The sequence below is a fragment of the Mus caroli genome, unplaced genomic scaffold, assembly GCF_978045245.1.
Source record: "Mus caroli unplaced genomic scaffold, Mus_caroli_1 scaffold_4, whole genome shotgun sequence".
NCBI lineage: Eukaryota > Metazoa > Chordata > Mammalia > Rodentia > Muridae > Mus > Mus caroli.
Genome location: NW_028227259.1, coordinates 102173246 through 102196648, shown reverse-complemented (window position 1 = coordinate 102196648; position 23403 = coordinate 102173246). Strand labels below are relative to the sequence as shown.

The 23403-nt window shown below is 41.6% G+C and overlaps 1 pseudogene; it reads left to right on the top strand.

Moving 5' to 3' along the window:
* The first annotated feature begins 17802 nt into the window (after window positions 1–17802).
* Window positions 17803–18433, top strand: LOC110294898 (high mobility group protein B1 pseudogene; annotated as a pseudogene).
* The last annotated feature ends 4970 nt before the right edge of the window (window positions 18434–23403 follow it).

The window sequence follows — 23403 nt, the reverse complement described above, 5'->3', positions numbered from 1 at the left end:
TATATCCAGCTACTTCACTGAAGCTGTTTATCAGGTTTAGGAGTTCTCTGGTGGAATTTTAAGGGTCACTTATATATACTATCATATCATCTGCAAAAAGTGATATTTTGACTTCTTCTTTTCCAATTTGTATCCCTTGATCTCCTTTTGTTGTCAAATTGCTCTGGCTAGGACTTCAAATACTATGTTGAATAGGTATGGCGAAAGTGGGCAGCCTTGTCTAGTACCTGATTTTAGTGGGATTGCTTCCAGCTTCTCACCATTTACTTTGATGTTGGCTACTGGTTTGCTGTATATTGTTTTTATCATGTTTAGGTCTGGGCCTCGAATTCCTGATCTTTCCAAGACTTTTATTATGAATGGGTGTTCTATTTATCAAATGCTTTCTCTGCATTTAAGGAGATGATCATGTTGTTTTTGTCTTTGCGTTTGTTTAAATAGTGGATTACATCGATGCATTTCTGTATATTAAACCATCTCTGCATCCCTGGAATGCAACCTACTTGGTCAGGATGGATGATTGTTTTGATGTGTTCCTGGATTTGGTTAGTGAGAATTTTATTGAGTATTTTTACATTGATATTAATAAGGGAAATTGGTCTGAAGTTCTCTATCTTTGTTGGGTCTTTTTATGGTTTAGGTATCAGAGTAATTGTTCATAGAATAAATTGAGTAGAGTACCTTCTGCTTCTATTTTGTGGAATAGTTTGTGTAGAACTTGATTTAGATCTTCTATGAAGGTCTGATAGAACTCTGCACTAAACTCATCTGGTCCTGGGATTTTTTTTTTTTTTTTTTTTGGTTGGGAGACTATTAATGGCTGCTTCTATTTCTTTAGAGCATATAGGACTGTTTAGATCATTGACCTGATCTTGATTTAACTTTGGTACCTGGTATTTGTGTAGAAATTTGTCCATTTCATCCAGATTTTCCAGTTTTGTTGAGTATAGCCTTTTGTAGAAGGATCTGATGGTGTATTGGATTTCTTCAGGATCTGTTGTTATGTCTCCCTTTCATTTCTGATTTTGTTAATTAGGATGCTGTCCCTGTGTCCTCTAGTGAGTCTGGCTAAGGGTTTATCTATCTTGTTGATTTTCTCAAAGAACCAGCTCCTCATTTGTTTGATTCTTTGAATAGTTCTTCTTGTTTCCACTTGATTGATTTCGCCACTGAGTTTGATTATTTCTGCTGTCTACTTCTCTTGGGTGAATTTGCTTCCTTTTGTTCTAGAGTATTTAGGTGTGTTGTCAAGCTGCCTGTGTGTGCTCTCTCTAGTTTCTTTTTGGAGGCCCTCAGAGCTATGGGTTGTTCTCTTAGAAATGCTTTCATTGTGTCCCATAAGTTTGGGTATGTTGTAGCTTCATTTTCATTAAACTATAAAAAGTCTTTAATTTCTTTCTTTATTCCTTCCTTGATCAAGGTATCATTGAGAAGAGTGTTATTCAGTTTCCACTGAATGTTGGCTTTCTATTATTTATGTTGTTATTGAAGATCAGCCTTAGTTTATCGTGATCTGATAGGATGCATGGGACAATTTCAATATTTTTACATATGTTGAGGCTTGTTTTGTGACCAAGTATATGGTCAATTTTGGAGAAGGTACCATGAGATGCTGAGAAGAAGGTATATCCTTTTTTTTTTTAAAGATAAAATGTTCTGTAGATATCTGTTAAATCTATTTGTTTCATAATTTCTGTTAGTTTCACTGTGTCCCTGTTTAGCTTCTGTTTCAACAATCTGTCCATTGATAAAAGTAGTGTTTTGAAGTCTCCCACTATTATTGTGCAAGGTGCAATGTGTGGTTTGAGCTTTAATGAATGTGGCTGCCCTTGCATTTGGAGCATAGATATTCAGAATTGAGAGTTCCTCTAGGAAGATTTTACCTTCTATGAGTATGAAGTGTACCTCCTTGTCTTTTTTGATAACTTTAGGTTGGAAGTCGATTTTATTAGATATTAGAATGGGTATTCCAGCTTGTTTCTTCAGACCATTTGCTTAGAAAATTGTTTTCCAGCCTTTCATTCTGAGGTAGTGTCTGTCCCTTTCCCTGAGATGGGTTTCCTGTAAGCAGCAAAATGTTGGGTCCTGTTTGTGTAGGCAGTCTGTTAGTCTATGTCTTTTTATTGGGGAATTGAGTCCATTGATATTAAGAGATATTAAGGAAAAGCAATTGTTGCTTCCTATTATTTTTGTTGTTAAAGTTGGCATTCTGTTCTTGTGGCTGTCTTCTTTTAGGTTTGTTGAAGGATTACTTTCTTGCTTTTTCTAGGAAGTGGTTTCCATCCTTGTATTGGTTTTTTTTTTTTTTTCCCTGTTATTAACCTTTGAAGGGCTGGATTCATGGTAAGATACTGTGTGAATTTGGTTTTGTTTTGGAATACTTTGGTTTCTCCATCTATGGTAATTGAAAGTTTGGCTGGGTATAGTAGCCTGGGCTGGCATTTGTGTTCTTTTAGTGTCTGTATAACATCTGTCCAGGATCTTCTGGCTTTCATAGTCTTTGGTGAAAAGTCTGGTGTAATTCTATAGGCCTGCCTTTATATGTTACTTGACCTTTTTCCCTTACTGCTTTTAATATTCTCTCTTTATTTAGTTCATTTATTGTTCTGATTATTATGTGTCAGAAGGAATTTCTTTTCTGGTCCAGTCTATTTGTAGTTCTGTAGGCTTCTTGTATGTTCATGGGCATCTCTTTTTTTAGGTATGGGAAGTTTTCTTCTATAATTTTGTTGAAGATGTGTACTGGCCCTTTAAGTTGAAAATCTTCATTCTCATCTACTCCTATTATCCGTAGGTTTTGTCTTCTCATTGTGTCCTGGATTTCCTGGATGTTTTGAGTTAGGATCTTTTTGCATTTTCCATTTTCTTTGATTGTTGTGCCGATGTTCTTTATGGAATCTTCTGCACCTGAGATTCTCTCTTCCATCTCCTGTATTCTGTTGCTGATGCTCGCATTGATGTTTCAATAGTTCTTTCCTAGGGTTTCTTTCTCCAGCATTGCCTTACTTTGGGTTTTCTTTATTGTGTCTACTTCCCTTTTTAGGTCTAGTATGGTTTTGTTCATTTCCATCACCTGTGTGGATGTGTTTTTCTGTTTTTCTTGAAGGACTTGTAACTCTTTAGCAGTGTTCTCCTTTATTTCTTTAGGTGAGTTATTAAAGTCCTTCTTGATGTCCTCTACCATCATCATGAGATATGCTTTTAAACCGGGTCTAGCTTTTCAGGTGTGTTGGGATGCCCAGGACTGGATGAGGTAGGAGTGCTCTGTTCTGATGATGGTGAGTGGTCTTGGTTTCTGTTAGTAAGATTCTTACATTTGCCTTTCACCATCTGGTAATCTCTGGAGTTAGTTGTTATAGTTGCCTCTGGTTAGAGCTTGTTCCTCTCTTGATTCTGTTAGCCTCTGTCAGCAGACATGGGAGACTAGCTCTCTTCTGAGTTTCAGTGGTCAGAGTACTCTCTGCAGGCAAGCTCTCCTCTTGCAGGGAAGGTGCACAGATATCTGGCGTTTGGACCTCCCTCCCGGCAGAAGATGAAGGCCCGAAACAGGGCCTGTCCCAGAAGCTGTTAGCTTCCGTAGTCCACACTCTCACCTGTGCAGGCTAGTCTCAGAGGGATCCGGGAACCAAGATGGCTCCTCCAGGTGCTCTGGCAAAGCCCTCCCTGGCAGGGCAGACACCTCTCCTCTGTCAGGTGCCCAGATGTTTGAAGCCTGAAATGGGGTCTGCCTCAGAAGCTGTCCTCTAGGGACCTTGGGGGTGTCCTCCGACTCTACTCCCAAATGTGACCTGGTGCTGGCGCTGACCAGAAGGAACTTGTGACCCTGGTCAGGCAGGGTTTTCTGCTTCCTTAATGATGTCTCAGGTCCTGCATGCGCGATTAGAATGGCACAGAAGTTGTGTTCCACTCACTGGTGGTCCTAAGATCATGTGGAGAGTCTTCTAGGGACCTTGGGGGTGTCCGCTGACTCTGCGCTCCCTCATTACAATTTTTACTCTTAAATGTTAGATTTGATACACCATTTCCCCCCCCAAGAATAAATTTAAAGATAGTTTTTAGTTTCACTGTAAAATCAAGATGAAACAACAGAGATTTTTCATACCCTCCCCTCCCCCACTGTGCTTAGACATGGTAAGATCAGACATTGCCATTGTTTCTCATTTGAGTAATGTGTGTGTGTGTGTGTGTGTGTGTGTGTGTGTGTGTGTGTGTGTGTGTGTATAGACCACAGGACAACCTCTGCTGTTGTTCAACTTCCATTCATTTTGTTTTGTAAGACACTTTCTTATTGGTTTGGAGCAAACCAAGCATGATGAGCTGGTGGACATGGAAGCTCAAGGCTCCATTCATCTCCCCACTGTTAGCCTAGAAGAAACTGGGGTTGCAAGTGCATTGCCAAGATGCCTGGCTTTGCTTGCTGGTTGTGGGGATTGAAGTTGGGGTCTTTAGGTTTCAAGGCAAACCTTCTGAGCTTTCATCTCAGCTCCTAAGAGTAATGATAAATCTGCATGGATGCACTGGGCCAAAGAGTACATTAGACTTCACTCTTGGTCTTATACATTGTATAGCGTGGACATGAGTATAATAACAATTATGCACTCCAATTATGGTGAATGAACAACTCTTTCCTGCTCCTCAGCCTGTGATCCATCTGTTCTTGTCTCCATCCCTTCGAATCCCAGAAACTATTGTGTTTGTTTGTTTGTTTGTCTTTCTTTACCTATAATTTTTACCTTTTTCTAGCATGTCAATATGGTTAGGATTATGTAAATAATTAATTAATAATTATGTAAAGTGGCCTTTGTATGTCAGCTACTTTTTTCTTTTTTTTCTTAGATATTTTCTTTATTTACATTTCAAATGTTATCCCCTTTCCTGCTTTCCCCTTTGAGGCCCCCCTTATTTCTCTCCCCCCCCCCTCACCAACCCACCCACTCCTGCTTCCTGGCCCTGGCATTCCCCTTATACTGCGGCATTGAGCTTTCACAGGACCAAGGGTCTCTCCTATTGATTACCAACTAGGTCATCCTCTGCTACATATGCAGCTAGAGCCATGAGTCCCATCATATGTATTCTTTGGTTGGTGGTTTCGTCCCTGGGAGCTCTGGGGGTACTGGTTAGTTCATATTGTTGTTCCCCTTATGGGGCTGTAAGCGCCTTCAGCTCCTTGGGTCCTTTCTCTAGCACCTTCATTGGGGATCCTGTGCTCAATCCAATGGTAGGCTGCAAGCATCCACCTCTGTATTTATCAGGTGCTGGCAGAGCCTCTCAGGAGTCCGCTATATCAGGTTTCTGTCAGCGAGCACTTGTTGGCATCCACAAAAGTGACTAGGTTTGGTGATTGTATATGGGATGGATACTCAGGTGGGGCAGTCTCTGGATGGTCATTCCTTCAGTCTCTGCTCCACACTTTGTCTCTGTAACTCCTTCCATGGGTATTTTGTTCCCCCTTCTAAGAAGAATCGAGGTATGTCATATGGTTGGAATTATGTAAATAATTAATTAATAATTATGTAAAGTGGCCTTTGTATATCAGCTACTTTTACTGAGCATTATTTATGTACGTTTTCTGTGAGTCATTTCCTAGCTCAATAAGCCAATTCTTTTAGGATATGGAATAGTATTTTGTCAGCTGGCTATACCACAATTGACCCATTTCTCTACTGAAAGGTATCTTGATTGCTTCTAACTTTTAGTAATTACGAGCACACCTGTTATAAACACCTGTGTGCAAGCTTTGTGTGAGCGTACGTTTTCAACACAGTAGGAAAAATACCAAAAGCCACGTTTACTTCATTGCATCACAAACTGTCTTCCAAAGCAGCTGCAGCATCTTGCATTTCCTCCAGCAATGGAGTACAGGTCCCACTCAAACAAAGTACGCACGGAGAATAATTAAGTTTTAGGACAGCCAGGGCTACATAGAGAAACCCTGTCTCAAGACACCAACCAACCAACCAACAAACAAACAAAAAAACCAAAAAAAGTTTTAGTGGAACAAGGTTAAACAAAGTGAACCCTATTGCTTTTTCTCACTTTGCTAATATTTTGTGGATAAATTTGCCTTTATATTCTAAGGAACACAAGCAAAGGATTTATTGTAAAATTTTTTGTTTTGTTTAGTCAAGAATCACTAAAATACTTAGTCTTACCTCTCAGGGTTCATAGGAACCTGTTTCTGCCAGAAGACTTCTCCATGGCTTAAGAGAGAGGATGCCTTGGGATACAAGATACATTCAGGACTAATAAGCTTTTAAGGAAATTGTGGATGCTTCAAACAGATTTGTATTATTTTGAGAAACTAATATACATACAGATTTTATGTATAAAATTTCTGGATATGGGGTGAATGTGTAAAAATGTCTGCTATAAGGGAACAGACACCTGATTTTGGAAAAAAAAAAATCAATGCCTTGCTGTTATGTTAACACTGCTGCCAATGAGTATTCTTGCTAAGTAATATTTGAGGAAACATATTACCCAGAGGAAGTGGATAACGCTGTAAGCTTGATTGCAGATCATGGCTCCACTAAACATGATGACATTTGGATAGTCCTAGAAGGTGGAGAAGATGAGGATTTGAAAGGCAGAGCAGAGCGTTCCGGGCATGGCAATCCTGGCACAGAAATGAGAGAGGAAAGGCAGCGGTGGAGACCAAAGAACTGTTTTCATGAAATGAAACTACATTTTGAAGAACAGTGGAATGCAAGATTGGAAGGCAGGTAGAGACTATAGTCAAGAGAGTTCTGAATACTGACCCTAAAACATAAAATGTAAGTTCTAGACAATTCATAGTCACTGAGGATTTGGGGCGAGCAGATAGGATGGATGTGTGTGAAAGCGCTAACGCTTAGAACGATGTTAACTATAGCTGAAAGAATAGAGAACTCAAACAGTCCATCCCCATTTCCCTAGTCACGTCTGAACTAAAGCACTGACGAGTGCTTCTAACTCAGAGAAACAAATGTAATTCATTTCTGGAGAAAGAGTCACAGCATCAAGGATTCAATGATCTCTACGGTGTTTATGTACAACTTAGAGGGGAGTGAGAGGAAGCAAACACCAGATCAAAACTAAAACTCTAAGAGTCAAGAAAACCACAGTAACTTTCTCACCACCATCCCTGGTCAATTAACATAAGTGAAAGGATTGGAGACTGTAACCTTATTTTTGAACATATAAGAAAACTTTGTAAGGAAAATATATCTGAAATTTAAAAGTCGACAGAGGCAGTTAGGACACATCAGGGAGTGTCTGGAGAAAGTAAAAGAACTGGAAAACAATGTAACGAAGAGAAAGCTTCAGATTAAAACACAGGCGACAAAGCACAGAGAATAGAGTCATGCTAAAAGCACATAGGAGACATGGAGGAAAGGCTGGGGTAGGTGTTATCAGGGACAAATGAAGAAGAAAAGTGAGAGAGATTTGGGCAAGGTGAATAGAAGTGGGGGGGGGGGAAGACCGCAGAGCCACTCCAGACTGATGGAGGAGGACCAAGGCCCACCTGAGATTTGATACTGATGGGTGGTGCCATACTCCAGGGGAAAGTTAATTTATCTCTAACGATGAGTATATACAAGACTTATTAGGTTCTACAATGAAGAAAATTCTAAAATGCATTCTTTTGGCTGGAGGCATATGGAATTCGATATAACTTTAGATCAGCACGAAAAAGCTTATGTGTGTGTGTGTGTGTATCTGTGTGTATGTGTCTATATATGTGTGTGTGTCTATGTATCTGTGTGTGTGTCTCTCTGTGTGTGTATGTGTCTGTGTATCTATGTGTGTCTGGGTCTCTGTGTGTGTATCTGAGTGTCCATCTGTCTGTATAAATAAATACTGAGTATAAACCAAGATCTTCTCGTGTTGATTCCCTCCACAGTCCTCTGTCATTCTATTTTCTACTTCAGAAACTTCTACAAAGTCTTGGGAACCTGCTTGTGAGTCTGGTAAGCGTGGAGACATTACCATGAGCATCCACAATCAGTGCGTCCTGAGGATAGGTAATTCCTCTGTGCCCCATGGTCGTTCAGGACATGGTGATCTTCTCTTTCCACTGCTGTGAGATTCTGGAGGAATCAAGCTCCTATCATCCACAATAGCCATCTAGATTAGGACACTTTATGTTGTCTTTCTCTCTCACACTCATTCCTGCTTCCAAAGGTCACCTTCCACATAAAGAACCTGCACTGAAGCCTTACTGATCTTACAATATGCTTTCAGGTTAAGGCAGTTAGTTACCTTCTGTATGAGTGAGAAGGCACGGCTAAATCAATGGTACTAATGGGGGCTAACTGCTGGGCCATCAGGCCTGTATTGGAGATGCTACCAGAAATGAAGCAACAGAGAAGACAAAGAATCTCTCCTCGTACAACCTGGGTACCACACAGGTCACAATCAAGTCCCAGAGGCTTTCTGGAGTACCATGTGGTGAAGCATATTAGGCAGGATGGGGGAGATTACAGAGAGAGATCTGGAGCACAGGCTGCTCCCTGAGGTAGAGGGACCAGAGTTGGTTGCTGATACAAAGAACAGCAGGAAGCCAGGAAGAAAGAGACATAGTTCTAATTTGTGAAGAGTTGAAGACTGAATTATTCAGTGTTTTTTAAAAAATAAAACAAACAAAGCCACTGAAATGGTAACGAGAGGGCAACTTAGACTTTTCTGGTTTGATCATTATGCTCTGCTTTCATTCACATACTGAATCGTCTTCCTGTACGCCATGCATTTGTACAATAGAAAACAGTAAGCCTTGGTGCAGGGCATCCAAATTCAAGAGTTCTTTTGTTAATTTTTTAACAAAGATCAAGCCCAGTTAATGACTATCTATTTTTCAAGATTGGTGCTTCCTGCTTGTATTCCTTACACTCAGACGGCCGAGGTAGACAACTCATGCCAGGCCAGGCTGGGCTATGTAGTGAGACCTTGCCTCAGACTACCCCCAAATAAATAAACAGTATATGTTTATTAAGTGATGTATAGGTTGGAGTTTACGTCTTGATTGTTCTCTTTTCTTGGGTCATGTGATTTAATCAGTTGTACTCATCTCTAGAGTTCTAAATAAGGATTATAAGAATACTGGTCTCAGCCGGGCGTGGTGGCGCACGCCTTTAATCCCAGCACTCAGGAGGCAGAGGCAGGTGGATTTCTGAGTTCGAGGCCAGCCTGGTCTACAAAGTGAGCTCCAGGACACCTAGGGCTATAGAGAAACCATGTCTCAAAAAAAAAAAAAAAATAAATAAATAAAGAATGAATACTGGTCTCACGGGATTACCACTCAGGACAAATAAAGGATTCTAAGTGAAATAAGCATTTTAAATTGTGGGGCAAATTCGAACATCAGTTATGGCTCTGGAATATAGCAGTGTACATCTACTAGAGTCCTCATCAGCAAAACCTCCTTCGGGGTGCAAAGAACACATGGGATATTTGAGCTCATCTTGAATTGTCCATCTTCTGTTCTTTCTCCCGCCACAAGCTATATAATTGAGGTCTAAGCATCCAAACAATGAAGCAGTTTGTTACATTAACATCTTTTATGGGTTACATCAGTTTTTGTGTGTGTGTATGTGTGTGTACATGAGTGCACATGAGTGTACATGAGTATGCGCACATGCAAGCATGTGTCTGTGTATATAAAGGCCAGTGGTCACATCAGGTGTCTTCCTTTCTCTCTCTCCAGCTTATTTTTTGGAGGTAGGGCTCCTCACTAAACCTAAGGCTAACTGATTCAGCTAGGCTGGCAGGCCAGCAAGGCCCAGGAACCCTCTGGTCTCCAGCACTGGAATTTCAGAAGGCACACAACTGCATCTGGCTTTGACATGGCTGTCTGGGATTGAACTCAGGCCTTTATGCCTGCTTGCGTGGTGGTGGTGGTGGGGCTTTTCCTATTCAAGCCATCTTCCCAGTCATACACATTAGATTTTCTACAGCAGCTGAGTCACATAAACAGTGCTGAGATTCCGTTGCAAATGACATTGTAAATGTCAGCGTGTGTAAGACAAAAAAAAAAAAAAAAAAAAGTGGCCCTTTCAGGAATTAGCATTTAACTGTATTTGAAGTTGTGGAAAGCCATGGGGAGTCTGTGATCAGCTGATGTTAGGTACTGTGGCTATATCACTATGCACAATTTTCTGTTTTCTTTTTTTTTTTCCCTTCTGGGCTCACTCGAGAATACCAAATTAAAAAGTGGCAAGAGCATCCATGCGAGCCATTGTCCTGGGCAACTCCTCAGCAAGCAAATGAGTCTTTCATGGACCTAACGTGACAATAAACGGCACGTCCCAAACAGGTTGTGTGTGTGCTTTAGCAAAACAAAATTAAGAGTCATTCTAGGGAAGGACACTGCCACAGCTTTGGCATAATTAGGAATCATCATAATCAAATACAGGAAATTGGCACATCTGCTTTTCAGGCTGTTGATCCAACTGTGAGGCTGCCTGTGCGCACTGGCAGGAACAGCTCTGATGCAGCTCGGTGTGCTCTGCAAAGCTGTCTTTGCATAAATATTTACATAATTTTCTCCAAACACCACTCTAAGCAGTTGTTTTTTATCACATTTCCCTCCCCTGGGTTGTTCTTTCTTCCCATCGCTGCTCCCGGTGAAGGAGCGGTTATGTGTGAGGCTCAGGATTCCTCCCTTGTAAAGAGAAATCCAGAGGGAAGAAGACCTTCAACCTTCGAGTGCTGTGAAAGAGCAAGGAGAGGAGCAGAACCTTCGCAGGAAGCCATTGGTATCATTTTTTATTCTAGAAATGCAGCAGTGGATAACAATCAGCTCAGCTAAGGAGAAGGCAAGGTGGAGAGACAAAAGATGGAGAGGGAGTGTGCCCGCAGTCTGGTAGCAATGAAGGGGAAATCAAGGCAGATGAAGTGGAGTTTTGAAGAAATGGTTCCCACTCCAACCATTGCCCTCACAGCATGGAGGTCCCTTTTCCCTTCAGTCAGACAAATTGGGCTTGTTTTCTGTTCGCTAAATGATTCAAAGCACAGTTTTCAGGTCTAATTTACATTGCTGGGACAATAAAATATTCTTGTATGATACATATTTTTCCACCTGAAAAATCAAGTTAAGCAAAAAAATCTTGTATCTTTTCTATTCTCCAAGCTTGTTTTGTTTATGAGCAAAACCCGGGTATCCTGGGTTTGATATTATAACTCTGGTAAATACAGCTGAATCACAGGAGATACAGTGCTTGATTGAAGTAGAAATTTCTGGTTTCTTTATCAACTCAGTTGTGTCATGTGATGTTTTTCTGGAAGCTGTCTGGTGAGAGGGCATGTGATGGTTGGCTGAAAACAGATACTTGAGATGGCGGGTGATGCTTAGAAAGAATATAAATGGAACCTCACAAACAGTGAGAGGATGCTCTTGCACCAGGCAAGACTTTGCTGGTTTCACTGGTCTTTGCTGGTCTTCGCTGGTCTTTGCTGGTCTTCACCAGTCTTCACTGGTCTTCACTGGCCTTCACTGGTTTTCTTTGGTCTTTACTTTAAGAGAAACACGCCAAAGAACTTCTAATGGCATTCTGGCTGATTCTGGCCACTTCCAATCATGCTTTCACTACTAATTCATGTTTGATGATTACTATTGAACTGGACTGCTGGTATCCTGACAATGAAGAGTGGAATTGCCTCAACAAACTAAACAGATCCACAATTCCCCTTTGCTATTAACCTTCTTTCTCCCCTACCTCTTGTAGGTGGGATAAGAGGGAGGTTGAGCCGTTTAAGAACCCCAAATAAAATAGGTTTTGAAAACTCTAAGCCTACACTTGATGGTATTCTAAATGTTTATAAGGGGGATCTTCAGTGTGGAAGGTGTGCATTTTTTACTTATTAACTCTGTTATTGGTGTCATCTTATGTAATATACTTTTGGGATTTGTGCTTTTAAGGATGACAGTAGATATATTGTTATAGGCAAATAACCCATAGATTTATACAGGGAAAGATATGTCCATTTATACTTTGAGATGCTTTGGAAGGAGGTCTTCAATATAAAAATAAAAAAAAATCTATGTAGCTATTAAAGACAATAGAAACTTGATTTCTCCAGGACTTGACCTATCCCTCCTCCAAACTTCATTAACCTACAAACTAGGAGGTATTGATAGATGTTAGTTATATGTGGTTAGCTTTATGTATATAGAAAGCTAGATTCGGGTGCTGTCGGTGTAAAGTGATTCCAGAAAACATTTAGTGAGCTTTATGTAGCATGACTTCAAAGTACACAATTTCTGTTAGGGTAGGCACAGCGAATCAGAAGACTCTGGATGACTCAGAAGGCCAGCTTTCCCTCTTCTTTCCACAGAGCCCCCACAGAGCATCAGTATTTGCCCTCAAGTTGTTTCCTGTGGACCCCAAGAGGCTGTAGTCACTCTAAAAATCATCACATGCAAAATAAAGGCTGAGAATCAGGCAGTTTATTGGCTCCTCTGTCGAGGACTCAATTCTGCACTTCAGCTCTCTCTTTCCTTCTAACTGTCTTACCCCATCGCTAAACTTCAACTTTTAGAGTTATCTAATTATGTCAATCTGGAAATAATGGTATCTATCTGTTTATTTATTTAATTTATTTTATTTGTTGAGTTTTTATTTATTTGGCTAATGGGAAGATGTGGGAACTCAAAATGATGAGATGAATCCTTGGTTTGGGAACAAAGTCATGTGCTCTGTATTGGATTCATAGTCATCCCGTTCGGAAGACTCACTCTGTCTTTTGTAGCTTGAGAATTTGTATGTTTTGTGTGTGTGTGTGTGTGTGTAATGGACATATGCTTCCACATTACATTTTTTAAAAAATGTCTTTGCATAGGTGGTGTTTGTATGTGTGTGTGTGTGTTTTCTGGTCTCCTGCCCATGTTTCTCTAAGGTAAGTAGTTATCTTTCTAGGAAAATATACCCAGATGTTAGAAAGCTTAAAGCTATTTCTTTCCTTGTAGGTCTGATAACTGAGTTTCTATCATGTTTCTTGTCTTTGTGTGTGTACGTGCGTGTGCATGTGAATTTGCTTGTATTTAGCTAGGACAGTTTATTTAATAACACATGTATTATCATTTGTTCTGTCTACCAATTACTGCCATCTATAGCTTTATTTAAAGTTCTTCTTGAGATAACTCACACCTCTGAGAATCCAGGTTATTGTTCGGAAGGTCTCTTCCTTGGAGGTAAGCTGAATGTCCAGGCGCCCAGACTCTCATCTGAAATGTGAAGAAATTGGACTACAGAAAGGTTTAGTTGGCATTTATTGAACAATTATTGTGGGACAGGAAGTGGTGAGGGTACTGGTGAGGAAAAGAAACAGATTCTCGGTTTCAAAATATGGTTTTAGAAGAAGAGTGAATTCTTAAGTGATTCCTGTAAGTTTTAGAAAGTCTCTACTAGAAAATGCAGAGAACACGGTGCCATAAGAGGTTATAGTGGGCTGCACAGGGAGTGTTTGTCTTCCTCTAAAGGAAGTGGAGGGAGATTTCATATAGTCCATTATGCTAAGGATAAACACAGAGGAGTAGCTGTGAAGAAATTAGCTGTGAAGAAATTTCTTCCCCCTCCTCTAGCCATATAGAAGCTTAGCTCCCTATTCCTATAGTCCTCCACACTTCTGCAGCTCAGTAGAATTGTGACATACCTGAGGACTGGAAAAACTGCAAAGGCCTCAGTGTACACAATGAACTGCCTTCATTCAGATCCAGCAGCTGCACACAGCCTTGCTTGACATGTGCCTGGAGCAATCGCACTGCATAGACAGCAACTTGAAACACCAGCATCATCTGTACCCTGGGTCCAGCTGGCTTCCTGATGTATGGGCAGACTTTGAAGGAGGCGATCAAGTCTGGAGTGATGTGGTTAGTCAGAACTCTCCTGGAATTCTTGCATATCATGTGGCCTGTGGCTAAAATTCTGTATATTAAGGGACCTGAGAAGATCCAACTGTGCTTTCAAGGGCAGCAGTACTGTAAAGAGGAGCTGGATAGGGGAGCCATTCTGAAGATCATTGTGGATGACAAGGCTTTTTCCAAAGTGATGGGAGAGGGCTTAGTTCACTTTAGGTGAAGGATCAAGATCTTGACTTCCTGGTGATAGGCAAGGAAAATAGTGATTCATTGGGCAATACAAAGGGTGTGGACCTTCCAGCAGCCTTTGTGGATCATGCCAGAAAGTGTCACCCAGGATCAGAAGTTAGGAGTTAACAAGCTATAGACACACTGTGTGTATGTTTCATCTGCAAGTCAGCTGCTGTTCTTAGAATTAAGAAGGTCCCGGGAGGGAGATGGAAGAAAGTCAAGACTCAGCAAAATCTAGACTACAAGGGTGGTTGTAGGTTTGATCAGATCCTAGAGGGCAGTCATTGGATCATGGTGTCTGTGTGACCTAAGCATTGAGAGTCTTTCAGCAGAGAAGGCCTTCCCTGCTCAGAGTATGATGATCGGGTGATTCGTCCAAGCTGGGACTCCTTTTATCTGCTCAATACAGATGCTGCAGCAAGAAACCCCGTCCCACTTGGGCTGAAGGAGAGTGATACAACCAACGTAATTGTAGGTGAAGTTCACTGCATCAAGTTGGAGAAGCAGCCAACGTGGATTCCCCTCTGGAGGCTGTTCCAGTGTCGGACCTGGTTCCTGATGAGACACAGGCTGGCACGTACCACTTGCAACTCATGAGGAACTCTGCCAAATAATGCCTATTCCCAGTGACCCCACAGAAGTCACAACTGTGGGTTCCATGGAGGCCTCCTTCAAGCACTGCAATGAAGTCCTTATCATCCTCATCAAGTTTGGCAGGAGTGCTCCCCAGGTGTCTACATACCACCTACATGTTTCCATCATTGATGTGACACCTAATCCCTTGGGCACAGACAGCTTGCCACATCCATTACTATTATGGTACCTTCTCTGTGCTACGTAGGTCCTACTCAAGGCTTGGGTGGAGGATTTGGACCTCAGATGAACTTGGCCATGAATATTGGCAAGTCACGAGGCTTTCATAAGGAGAGGTGGTCATTGCACTGGTCAGCTGGTGTCCAGACTGTCCTTCATCAGCACCAAGAGGATAGGTAGTACTGCAATCTTCCTGGAGACTTTCTTCTAGCCCATGTCTCATCCTCCTTCTCCAATTCATCCATAGGTCAGAGAAATTCTAGGCTAGTGCTCACTCTATGCTGTGTAGCACTGGTGAGCTGGAGCGTCAGGAAGATTAATGCCTTCATGAAAAACAGTGCACAGCCCAGCCAAAACAGGGATGAAATAGGAGCACAGGCCTGGAGGCCCTCGGATTTTATCACAAGAGGACAACAGGAGCTGATTTCCCATCGAAGATGTTGCTCAGAGGACTCACCTGAAGTCAGATGACAGCCAGGGAGAGTTGGAGCTTAGAGAGTGGTCCTGGAGTTCCAATGTTGATGGCCCTGGCCCTGTTCCACACTTGCTTCTCCAGCTGCCTGGCCTCTCCCTCTCTTCCCTCTGCAAGATGCTCTTCTGTTCCTGCACTCCAATCAGCAGTCATTACTGGCTCTACCCTCCACTTCCAGGTTCCATACTACCACAGCCATTTCCGGGCTTGTTGCCATGGAGACCACCTGTATGTAAATAAACAACAGCTGAAGAAGAAAAAAGGGTGAAGAGGCACTCAGGTGAGATGCTCATAATGCTACAAAAATCTTACTGGGCCATTTGAACTGCATGTATAAGCAACCAAGACAAGGGGATTATTTCTTTTTCAAAAATGTGGAGGTGTGGGGTTGATTTTCACAATCATGATCACCATCACCATCATCTCCTCCTCCTCTTCTTCCTCTTTCTCTTCATTGTTTTTTTTTTTTTCTTCCAGAGGAATTCTGATAATTACACTCCATAGCTGAAATAGTAGAACCTCCAGGCTGGAAAACCTGCACGTTTGTGTACCAAACAGTCCCACCACCAAGTTCTTACAAGTGCTTCCTGGTTGAGTCTGCATGAACTGCAGTTTCCGCCTCCTGGCTTATTGGTGGCTCAGATGTCTTTGGTCCTAGTTTCACAAGAGCATACACAAAGACATATTCCCATTATGTTTCCCTCCTCCTGAGACAAAACCATAGAGAGGAGTAAGGGTGGACATAAGTGGGATAGGTTTTGTGCATATCTGACTTTGTTCTGTTTCCAACCCTCTGCTTAGTGACTTCACCTTTGGGCTAATGATGACTATGTTTTAAATACGTAAAAATGGATACATTCATGCTTTGCTTACTTCTGAATACACTGCAATGCTGATTATATGTCTATACTCATATTTTAATGTAACTGAGAAATAACGGTCACCAAATTTCCCTTTTTCCTAGTAATACTTATTCTCTGGTATTCTCTTCTACACCACAGAACTTAATCCATATTTATGTCAATTTAGCTGGCCAATATAATAGTAGCTGGGTTCAGAGCCCAGCATAATTTTTATTTAATCACGGACTTTGGATTTGCAAGTTATTTGACCTCGGGGGACTGCATAGTACCACTTTCTATTGTCATCTTGCTTTATTTGTAAAGCAGAGATGAGATTGTTGTGAGGATTTAGAGAGACAGAGCTCAGAAAGTGTTCGCTTTATGCCAGTTATTATCATTGCCGTGCCTTGTAAAAAGTTAAATTTTCCCAGGAAAAACAATGGTCATAACATTCCCCAGAGACACTGCTTGCAGAAGTACCTGTCAAAGCAAATGAAAACATTTACCTTTGAAACTATTTGTAGAATAGTAGCAACTGGTCTGTATTTGATGTTCCCACTGATGCTACTGGAAAACGGCTCTAGGTGTCAGGTCCTGGCTGCCAGATGAGTGATGCAAAGAGCCAACTTTATATCAGGGGCCCCTCAGGATGCCTGGGAGTGTCCGGAATTTGAGGAAGGCATGATATGTGTCACTGCTGCGAGTCTCTCTTCCTGCCAAGAATTATGTTATCTGGATTGCTTGGCACAGTCTGGCTGTCCCACCCACTGACAGCAGGAGAACTATGAAATTGTCTGACAGAAGCGAGCAGCCTGGGCCAGGTGCATAGCTCCCTGGGGCTTATGGGTGAAGGTACAGAAAGCATGCAGGCAGGCAAACAACCGAGCAGTTTGCACAGGGATGAGATACAATTCAAGTTTCAACATCAGAATCCAGTTAGCAAAGATTACATGAGTTATTAAGGAAAGTTCTTTGGGATTTTCAACTCCTATCACTCTTCCTTCTGCACTCCCCCCTCCCGCCCTGACTTTCCCCTCTCATAGACCGAGGCTGCCTGGTATAGCCCATGAAAGCAGATGATGCTGAAGACCAGCCTAAGCCTGTATCTCCCCACTCCTCACAGTATATAAGCCCTCTAGTTGTAGATACATAATTGGGGAAAGAGAAGTGGGACCTGAAGTTTGACTGAAATTGTTTTTATCACACAGACTCTCAACTCTACCAGAAATCTAGCACTCAGGGTCAAATGTATAATAGTAAAACTTGAGCATCTTTATTGTTTGGTGAGATTGAGATGTGAAGCATACACACATGTATTCTTTCTCCTTGACTTGAAGTTCCAGATTCTATAAATGAATGTGTCTTCCTATACTTTGTATGCTGAAATCCCCATCTCCAAAGAGGTCTTTTGGGGGTCATTTATGTTACAAGGAGGAGTCATTGTGAGCAGACTTCTGTCTTTTAGGAAAAGACTCTTGGGTTAGAGAGAGGAAGAAGTGGGGAGGCTGCGCCTGCCTCCCGCCCTCACAGTCATTGCAATACATTGAGCTCCATAGAGACAGCACCGGGGCAAGCGAGAGCTCGACAGGCACTGTGCGACTTAGTGCCTCATGGAGGAAAATCAACTAAATACAGGCAAAGGAGATCCTAAGAAGCTGAGAGGCACAATGTCCTCCTATGCTTTCTTTGGGCAAACTTGCCGGGAGGAGCACAAGAAGAAGCACCCAGATGCTTCTGTCAACTTCTCAGAGTTCTCCAAGAAGTGTTCAGAGAGATGGAAGACCATGTCTGGTAAAGAAAAGGGAAAATTTGAAGACATGGCAAAGGCTGGCAAGACTCATTATGAAAGGGAAATGAAAACCTACATTCTCCTTTAAAGGGGAGACCAAAAGAAGTTCAAGGACCCCAATGCACCCAAGAGGCTTCCTTCAGCCTTCTGAGTACCGCCCCCAAATCAAAGGCAAGCATTCTGGCTTAGCCATTGGTGATGTTGCAAAGAAACTAGGAGAGATGTGGAACAACACTGCAGCAGATGACAAGCAGCCTTATGAAAAGAAGGCTGCCAAGCTGAAAGAGAAGTATGGGAAGGATATTGTTGCCTGCAGAGCTAAAGGAAAACCTGATGCAGCGAAAAAGGGGGTGGTCAAGGCTGAAAAGAGCAAGAAAAAGAAGAAAGAGGAAGATGAGGAGGAGGATGAAGAGGAGGAAGAAGATGAAGATGGAGAAGGTGATGATGATTAATAAGTTGGTTCTAGGGCAGTTTTTATTTTTTATTTTTTGTCTATAAAGCATTTGAACTCCTGTACACAACTCACTCCTTTTAAAGAAAAAAATTGAAATGTAAGGCTGTGTAGGATTTGTTTGTAAACTGTCTTTTTTTTTTTTTGTATAGTTAACAGTTAATACGCTACTGAATGTATCTTTAGATAGCTTTGTCCTGGTGTTATTTTCAATAGCTACTAACCTTGCCTGATATAGTCTGGGGGTTGTAAATTGGCATGGAAATCTAAAGCGGGTTCTTGTTGGTGCACAGCACAAATTAGTTATATATGGGGAAAGTAGTGTTTTGTTTTGTTTTTTTTTTTTGGTTTTTCTTTTCTCTTTGTTTTCTTTTGGGTTTTATTATTTTCATCTTCAGTTGTCTCTGATGCAGCTTATACGAAGATAACTGTTGTTCTGTGTACTGAATACCACTCTGTAATTGCAAGAAAAAAAATGCAGCTGTTTTGTTGACATTCTGCATGCTTCTAAGCAAACACATTTTTTTTTTAAAGGAAAGGACTCTACAAAGCTCTCTCACCTCTGCTGTCACCTGAAAAGGCAGAAATAGGAAATGAGACCTGACCAGATAGCAAATCTACTGTTGCCTTATTTTGCATTTCCTAACCTCTAGAATGTCAGCACATTTCTGTTATTCATAAGCTAGTTGGTCTGTAGCATTCAGTGTTGTTAGCATCCCAAATGAGCTAAGGAAGCTAAGTAGAACATCTGTAAAGGGACTCATGTTTTGTGATGCTCACGAGGAAAGAAGTACAAGAAAGTTTTTCATAAAGATTTGCTGCCAATCATTATTCTGCCAGTATTGAAAGCCACAACCTCAAGTTACTCATGCTGAACTGAATTAAACTTCCGAGGGGACAGATTGTTGTGCTTACTCATCCAACGAACATGCCTGCCATGAGGGTTTATTGCCAAGAAACATGCATGGTCTAAGAAGAGGTTTTCTATGTCAGACACAAGTTAGGATTTTATGTGGAGGAATGCTGATGGGTTAGTAGTGCTTATACGTGAATCTTGCATGAGGTTATTTAATTATAGACTCAAGTGGAATTGGATAATCTGTAATTTCCTCTCCCGACCGGTAGACTCTAAATAGCTTTAGGCCACCAGCAAGTGTAGAATGCTGTGAGAAAGTAGGTTTTTATCGGTTGGTCTGGCTTGTTAATTCGAAGGAGAAGACCTCACCTCTCAGTTACTGATTATAACATTTCAGTACATTTTGGGACCCACTGATAATTTTGGAAGCTGTCAAGCAGATGGATAAATGATAACGGACTTAACAGGTCTAGGGAGCTAAAAACGCAAGCTACCAATAAGCAAATTAAAACGGAGCCGAGCTTTGGAGCTGCCCAGAGACAGAAAAATCAGCCCTTTCTGAAGGTTTAAAGGAGGGATGGAAGCAGAAGGGCGGGGCTTCAGAAGGTGAAGTGGAGGGAGGAAGCAGAAGGGCGGGGCTTCAGAAGGTGAAGAGGAGGGAGGAAGCAGAATACTTACATAGTGAACCGCACTATTTATGTTATAGCAATATTTACCTTTCTTCCCTTCCATTGTCCCTTCCTCCCTTGCAGTGTTGAACATTCCAAGGCCTTGGACATGTGAGACAACCATTCTATCACTGAGATTTCTCTTTGACCCCAACCTGGCAGTACATTTTGAATGAGGGTGGAGACACTTGAGTAAACGCACATTATATGTATGGGTGTGCATGGATGCATATGATGTATGTGTGTAAATGGGGATCCAATCAGGAGCAAACACAGTGAAGCTTCTGAGGATCAACGATCTTTGCCTTTTATATTTAAGCTAAATAAATAGATGAAAATAATGTCAGCCCTAGTGAGAAAGAAGACAAATTTTCACTCAGTAATCCTCTGTTGACTTATTTTAATTCTCTTGAGGAATAGATGTCCTATAAATAAGTCCAAAAGATTTAGTGAGTATCTACCATGTGCCCAACATTGGCTAGGTACTAGGTTCTATTACAAACTTGCATGATTGTCACATTTAATTAAAGCATTTTCACATATGCTTTTCCATGTGATTTTCATAATTGCCCTGCATAACCAGTGCATTAGCATTTTAGAGTTGCTCTTATTAGGAGGTAAGGAATGAGGAAAAATTACAGAAGAGAAGCAAGACACAACTTCAAGTTACACGTGAATCTACAATAATCTCAAAACTGCAAGCCTTTAGCATAGCTATGGATGCAAGGCAGAGGTAATGGTTTGATGCTGCAGAACTTTTCACATCTCAGTGTAGGGATATTGAAATTTAATTTTCATTAAGAAATATGTGACAAAGAAGCTGAGATTCTGTGTTGCTTGGTTTACACATTACCTTTTCTATAAAGGAATTAAAAGTTTCTGGGGAAATTGAAACATGTTGGCAGAAGTGCAATTGAAACACAGTTGTGGGATAATTTTAACGGTGGATGTCATCAATGTATGCATGTTGACCCTCAATACCCTCTAAAGCTTCTTGCTAGGCAGATGGATGACCAGCCTAGCTGATGGAGGGACTTTCATTCTTGGGTCCTGCTGTAACTAATCTGGTAGAATTGTTTACTCTGACTTGATGCAGACCACCTGCTGACACTCTTTTTAAAATATAGTAATATTTCAAGCTTATTTTTTGAGAATTTCACACACATGTACAGTATGTTTTGATCATATTTGCACTGTTTGATTCTTCCAATTCCTCTAGAACTGGCTCTCACCAACACATTCTCTCTCCAAATTTCAAGTCTCTCTCTCTTTTTTTAAAACTTATTTAAAAAATATTTGTATTAGATTTTTATTTATTTACATTTCAAATGTTATCCCCTTTCCTGGTTTTCCCTCCGAAAGACCCCTCCCTCACCCCTCCCCTTATCCCCGCCCTCTCCCCCTGCTTACCAACCCACCTACTCCCCCTTCCTGGTCCTGGCAGTCCCCTATACTAGGGTATCGAGCCTTCACATGAGCAACAGCCTTTCCTCCCACTGATGACCGACTAGGCCTTCCTCTGCTACATATGCAGCTAGAGCCATGAGTCCCCCCATGTGTACTCTTTGGTTGGTGGTTTAGTTCCTGGAAGCTCTGGGGGTACTGGTTAGTTCATATTGTTGTTCCTCCTATGGGGCTGCAAACCCCTTCAATGGGTTCTTTCTCTAGCTCCTTCACTGGGGAACCTGTGCTCAGTGCAATGGATGGCTTTGAGCATCCACTTCTGTATCTTTTATTTATTTTTTAATCGTACTGTGTCATTTAGTATTATACACATGGCAATTGAGTATGGGGGGCATTCACTAAAGCATGGGCAACCTACCAGTAGTTGCCCTCCCCCAAAAAACAATGATTCTCTCTCCTCAGCAGCCATCGTTTGCCAATAGCCCCTCAGCTAGGGGTAGGGCCTCAATGACCCCTCCCCCACCTATGCTGGAATCTTTCATTGCAAGACATTTTGTAGGCCTTTTGCACGTGACCCTGAGTGCAATGATCTTGCCATGTAGGAAAGACAGCATTTCACAGCAAGCCCCCCATCCTCTAGCTCTTAGGTTCTTTCTCCCGTTTTCTTCATTACAGTCAATGGGCTTTGTGGTGGGATTTCTATAAATGTCCCACTTAGGTCTCCACACCTGCAGTCAGTTAGTCTCAACACATTGACCAATTGTGTGTGTTTGTATAACCCCTGCCCACTGCAGAAAGGAGCTCCTTTGACAAAGGTTGAGAGCAGCACAAAACTATGGGTCAACGTGGACATTTAGTAAAATATCAGTAGTAGGTTATCCCTAAATCCTACAACATCCTGATTTATAGACTTTGACCAGGAGTACACTACCAGCCATAAATTTCTTCCTATGGAACAGCCTTCACATCCAATCTGAACACAGTTATTTCTCCTTCTGTCATGTTACTATTGCAGCAATGGGCATATATTGCCCGGCTGGTTGATAGTATAACATGTAGGGCTCAAAGCTGAGAAAGATCACTTGTGTGCTGAGAGTTAATCAGCCTTTTTTTTTTTCAGATGCTTACGTAACAGCTTAGTTTTACACCATATTCCAGTCGTATTTTCTTTTTTTTTTTTTTTTTTAGACTTATTTATTTATTATATGTAAGTACACTGTAGCTGTCTCCAGACACTCCAGGAGAGGGCGCCAGATCTCGTTACAGATGGTTGTGAGCCACCATGTGGTTGCTGGGATTTGAACTCTGGACCTTCGGAAGAGCAGTCAGGTGCTCTTACCCACTGAGCCATCTCACCAGCCCCCTTTTTTTTTTTTCAGATGCTTACGTAACAGCTTTGTTTTACACCATATTCCAGTCGTATTTTCTTAATAAAGATTTTTAAAGTAAATTCTGAAAGCAACTTCTTGGGGATAACAGAGATACTGTGACAATGTAGCCACATAGTTCTCTAATATTCTTTTCAACGTATTGTTTTTAGATTTCTGATCTTGGATCTGGCTATCTAGGCCAACCTGCCATAAAATTTTCTGTAGAGCTCTGACTGCCCTCAAACTTGTGATCTTAAACTTTGGTGTACATGACCTCACAGAGCTGGGCTTCCGGGATCTTCAGACGTGCATTTGTTTGGGAACTTTGGGAACCCTGCTGTTAAAGTCACAAGTCCGGATGGTTCTAAGAGCTCTGTGCAAAACGGAGAACTCTTTCTCAGCAGGGCTCGCCTTTCTCTGCCTGCCCTTGTCTGGAGAGTCTCCCTGAACACAGGTGCTTGGCCTTATCTGAAAAATGACCTTGTGGACAGACAGCTCTCTGCAAGAGCAGCACACAAGTCCCACATGGTAATTAGGTACTGTACTCTGACCAACCAACCCTTCCTGCCTGCATGATAATTAGTTATGTTGTCATGACCAATGAGCCCTTTCCACCGGTACTCCTAAAAGCCCTTATATACCCTGCCCCTCGAACAACAGAGTAGTGTTGTCT